Raw genomic sequence first — 5,982 nt, 5'->3', positions numbered from 1 at the left:
TCTTATTTCATTACATTTTTCATATTGTTTTTAACTGTTTAACTGATAAATGTAATAGTTTAGAATTTGTTTTGTCAGTGAGTTGAATGTGAAAGTGTCAGCAACAGCCTTATGTTGTAAATGTAATGTTTTACAGTCAGAAAGTAAGAACATCTTATGAAAATAAAATGTGTTTTCAAAGTTATTGTTAGCACTGTAATGGTATTATTAAGTACTCTTATCAGTACTCTGTATCAGCCAGTACCCAAGTGTAAGTAAAAAAAAAAAAGGGTGCATCACTATATTTTATGTAGAGTGAAAGCTGATGCTGGCAATTTAGCATTGTGTGCTTTGATTAATTAGGAATGCAGTTAACACAACAGTCCTAATTTTAGTTTAATAAAAACTCAACTCATAGCATTTGCTCCTGGTGTTTCTTCACCACTGGAGGAAGGAAATAACGTGAGTAGCCTAACAGGAGAACCAGCTTTAAAATAACATATTTCCTTTATTTTTTTTTTAAGTGCTGTGTGGTGGTTTTAATTCGTGTTGATGTTAAGAGCGGTTCATGTGGATTTTGAAAAGTAACTGATACATTTTGATTTTTTCTTTCTTTAAATACCATAACATATGCAATTGGAAAATAAAATGTAGTTGTTGTGGCAGAATGAGTGATTCATTTGGTGATGACTGCCATTTCACGTCCTGTCAGTCAGTCACCTAGCAACCAAGCCAGAAAAAACTCTACTAGCCTGGGAGGCCAGTGGGGGAAAACTGTTGGACACTGTTGTGTGTACGCTGTCGTCAGCATTTATTACAGTGTCAAAAGTTAAAATCTGTGTGATAGTGTCCTTAAACTGCAAAATTCAAGGCTCTTTAAGGACATCCAGTATCTTTAAGGATACCCGACGGAGCAGGCACTTTATAGCATGCATTGGAGTAGTTATCTTGTCAAATAAAAATTAATCTCAGTAAGCAACTCTTTAAGCCTTTGTATCATGTGCCAAGATAATGTTTACACTCACTGTCTTTCTATCTGCTCTGCTGTAGCAGGCTGAAGCAAGCAAGGACACTGTGCCTACTTAAGGTGTGTGTTTATGTCTTTGTATCCTGACAACACACAGTGTGAGTGGAGGCTCAGTGTCAGTATGTGATCCAGGAGCCAATGACAGTCGAGGTATCAAGAGGTTCAGTCTGTGTCAGTATGCATGGCTGCAGGCTGATGAACAGGCTCCCATAATGCTTCCTTAATGCTCTTATCAGATGATTACTCTTGTTTTTTCCCTACTTAAACCTCATGGTCGCGTATGTGCTTCATCAGTTTAAAAAGCCTCAGGCCCCTGATATCCGGATGTATTAAGTAAAACTATTTTCTTCTTATTGTGGGTTATGTAACTAAATGGCCAAAATAATGCAGACACCCTGTCCACATATTTTTGGTCTGGAGTTGCTTTATATCTTTGCATTGTTTGGGTTCCTCACTACCAATGAACCAATAACCTTGCTACCGTGTGTTTTTTATCTTTGTGTTTGTAGTTTGTAGGAGCCTCTTTCCTGTTTCAGCATGACAATGGCGGGTTTTCCCAGTTTGGTTCCTGGCTACACAGAGCCCTGACCTCTAACCCATCAAACACCTTTGGGATGAACTGGAACACAATCCAGGCCTTATCACCCAACATCAGTGTCCCACCTCACTAATGCTCTAATGGGAGAAAAAAATTCCTGAAATAGTCAGGAAAGTCTTTGCAGAAGAGTGGATGCGTGTTTAACGATCACATGCTGGGATAACATTTGAGTGGGCCATGTAGTGTAGTTCCTAGACACATTGTGTTGCAATAGTTTTGGTCCAAACTTTGCCAATCAGTAAGAGCTTGTAAGAGCTGAAGAAATAAGATAATTCAGAGCATATCTTTTGCCTCCACATAGAACTCAACATGGGCAAAACTGAGCCAGTGGCTTGAAGCTAATGGTGCGTATTACAAAATGAATGTTGTAAAATCAAGCCAAATGGACTGAGGGTTAACTCATTCATCAGACAGAGATGTCATCCTGCAATACTGTCAAATTGTTTGCTGCAGGGGAGAATCAAAACAACGTTGAGCAATGTAGCACACCACGCTGAGCTCTTAGACATGTTAAATGTTTTTCTGATGCCCTGAGCAAAATACACCTAAAAAAAATAAAATAATGATAATAGCATCAATGTCTGCAAGCTTACTTTACCCATTATGGATATTAAAAGCCGCAACATAAGTTTGGTTCATATAAAACCATAGAGTAATGGAAGAAGATGCAGCAGTGCTGAAATGATAAGTCAATCAATTAGTTAATCAAAATAAAACCGACTGACAACAATTTAATACCTGAACATCTATTCCATTCCTTTATCAAGCAAAAATGCTGAACATTTGCATCTTGGATGTAAGGGGTTAACATCAGTATGTTTGTCAAACAAAACCAGCAATTTTAAGATGAAATGCTAAATCAGCAGATATGATCGCTAAATTTATCAATAAATACTGAGACTGATTATCATTTGTAACACTCCAGTTGGCATGATCAAAAGATATTTTTGGTGAATTTGTGAACTCATATCACAATTGATTGATTAGCTAAAGCACTATACCAGAGCTTTTCCAACCTAAAAAGCAGCCCCTGGCCTAACTTGCAGGGACTTGAAACTCTCTAATCAATCACACTGTCACATGAATTTGTTTTATTATTGTCTCAGTTACCAAATCATTGCGTGCTAATACAGTTTAAAATGGTTAGAAACGTCTGCCTGTGCTAATGGGACAATGTTTGGATACATTTAATAAACAATGCTTTTTTTAATGCTTAAAAGTCCTGTTGAATGAGTTTGAATACATTTCAGACTTGGTTAACTGAAACGATTAAAAAAAAGATAATTAACGCAGCCGCTATTTATCACTTGCATATAATAATACACGGGGAACAAAGGATTTATGAGCAATGTAGAACATAGAACATTATTATCATGACTCAACTTCTCGGAAACTATATTTGTTGGAGAACGTGGTAAATTAGAATTGGGGCAGATGTTGACAGGGCACACCTGGACTTGATTAATAGTTATGTCAAACCACTGTGTCCTTCTATCAGCACAAGTCTCCTAAGGAGTCTGTCTGCATGTGTAGCTGACGGATCCTCTGTTAAGAGCAATGCGAAATCTATAAAGGCTTCACACAAACGCTGCAGGCTAGAGCGCTATCATCAACACACACACACACACACACACACACACACACAGACAATGAACATTTGCTCCTACAAAGGGCTAATCAAATGGCAAAGTCCGTAAATCTAACCAAGACACAGGTATGCGGACTGGCTGGGTCTTGCAAGCAGCAGTAGGCAATTTGGCCTGGAAAAAAAAAAAGCCTGATGACAGTGGTCTCATGTCTCAGGAATAAGAATTAACTAAAGAATGTGAAGAAAAGTTCATTATTTTTTATGATAGGCCAAATGTTGCCAAGGAACTTGAGATAAACACAAGGACACCAACAACAGAAGCGTGGCCCAGAAGAAGAGACAAACAGCCAGTGAGTTGTCAGTGTGCTTCTCCTTCTGATGAGATGTGGACAAGGTGCAGTGCCAATCTCTTAAATGGAAAAGACAACACTGCCATAGCTAGTCTCAGGATATCGATATAATTTGATAAATACTCAGCCCTGACTGAAGCATGCATGTGTCTGTGCGTCAGAATTGTCATGTGCACATAAGTGAGCGTGTGACTTTCTATCTGGACCCCGTGTTGTTCAGTGGCTCAGCAGGTTGAGCACGGCATTAACACCGTCATGGTCGGGGATTTCATTCCCAGCAGGACCACCCATGTAAGAAATGCCACTGTTGGTTGGGATCAAAGCGTCCGCCAAATCGCCAGAGGTGGTCCTGGGATATAGGATCATGGAGCATGTTGGAGGGACAAAAGAAAGGCCTTGACATTTTTTTAACAATTAAATTGCTGTGCTGCCTTAAGCTGTAGCTTCTCATTTTCACACAGAACGGCAGTTGCAGATCTTAAATACAGAGAGTTGTATTCTACAAATAAGTACAAGTAATCACAAATGTGCTCTGGTACTGCAGAGCAACTTTACTAGAATTACTGATTAAGAAGAGAATCCTGTACACTGGCGGAAACTTATACTCACTTAATTAATTATGTTTTTTGATCCTAGACAGCTGTCATTAAAAGCTCTTATGAGAATAAACTGGAATAACTGATCTGATTTTCCAAATCTGTCAAAAACAAGTGTCTGGTCAAAATGCCTGGTTAGAAAGTCATGAATGTGAATGAGTACAGACAGTGTCCATTAGTTAGCAGTTACACAAAAGATTACTTTGTTCCATTTATTTCCTTTCATTTGGTTATAAAAAAAACAAAATCATGCAGTTTGGAGAGACAAGGTTGCATATGGAATAGAGATACAGAACACACATTTGAATGGCTATTAATACAAAAATGCTTATCAAAATATTATTTGAATGGACTTAAAATAAAGGTTTAAAATAAATAAGTTGGACATCCCTGTCCATGACATCACATACAGAACATTGTTCAGGTACAAAACTGCAGCAGGTGCAACCTTGTACTTTAAACATCAAAGTCAAATCTTCAAGAGTCCTGATTGCAAGTGTGTTATTGTGTTAAACCACACATATAACCTTTCTGATAGAAGAAAAGCAGCCTCATCCCAGTAAATTAAAAACCATTGTGTGCAATACAAATGTCTGCAGAGCATTACACACCCTATAGTATTTACAGTCAGTGTAGAACAAAAGCAAAGGGATAATGTACATTGATAGTTGCTACATGTGTGCATGGTTACACCGGGCAGTACCTTTCCCTCCTGGCGCCTTTGACCTTGCACGTGCAACCCCTCTAAATCCAGCAGCACGCATCCCAGCAGCAAATACCATCCAACATGGTGGAGCATGACTGCAGGATGTCTCCTGCAGGTCTGTCTGCACCTCGGCTCTGTTCACATTGTACCCACAGGCAGACGTCTGCACAGGAGGCTGATTCAGCTCCCAGCAGACACACCCACACACCTACCAGGAACACACCCTACCACTATTACCAACCACACATATTGTATAGACAATACATGTAATCTGGAACATGTGGGAGAAGCAAGCCCAGCCCTTTAGCCCCCAGGGTGGCCTCTGTGAACGCTGAGTAAGAGCAAAATTTGAAGGTGAAACTGACAACTGTCATGAAGTTAAATCATCTGGGACAACTAAAATATCAAGACAACCCAAAGCCTTTAAATTATAAATGCATTTTGTCACTTTCATCCACAGAGCATGCATAACATGACTTAGCACGTAAAATCCTCAATGTCCAAAACGTCAGTTAACCAGACTAGATGTGAAAATGAACTTCTGATTGCAGCGAGATATTGGCATAAGACTCTAACCGCACATCATGGACTAGAATTGCTCCTTCCAATTGAGGGAAACAGAACGAAGGAAAACAGGAACAGGCATGGTGTGAGGGAATCCCCCTTCCTGCTTTCACACATGGATGGATTTAGGTCGAAGGGAGCCTGCACACAACTGGAGCTAAAAGAAAAGAAATCTCTTGAGAGGAATTAGATTCTGGGGAAAGCCGCAGTGACCAGAGTCAGCGAAACAACCACAGTTGAGAGAACACTTTGAGGGGAAAAATTCACTGAGGATCCTCTGAGGTTGGCTTGATTTACGCAGCTTGCGTCGATGCAGAGAGGAGACCTCCTCTGTATGAAAGTGGAAAACGACCGGGCTGCTACATGTCACAGGAAGCATTACTTCATGTCTATTAGGAACAAAAGGAGAGGAGGTCTAGCATAAACAGCAATATAAATAAACGAGAGCCGAGGGAGGTTGATTCGGGGTGAACAGAACCTCTGTGGGTGCTTAAAAACTGCAGGGCAGATGTGCGGGGTGGAAATCAATGATCTCCTTTTAATTCTAAATAACTTCCCGGCACATCTTCGTGCT

Source organism: Anoplopoma fimbria, chromosome 14, assembly GCF_027596085.1.
Source record: "Anoplopoma fimbria isolate UVic2021 breed Golden Eagle Sablefish chromosome 14, Afim_UVic_2022, whole genome shotgun sequence".
NCBI classification, from domain to species: Eukaryota; Metazoa; Chordata; class Actinopteri; order Perciformes; family Anoplopomatidae; genus Anoplopoma; species Anoplopoma fimbria.
Note: the sequence above shows the minus strand (reverse complement) of the source record.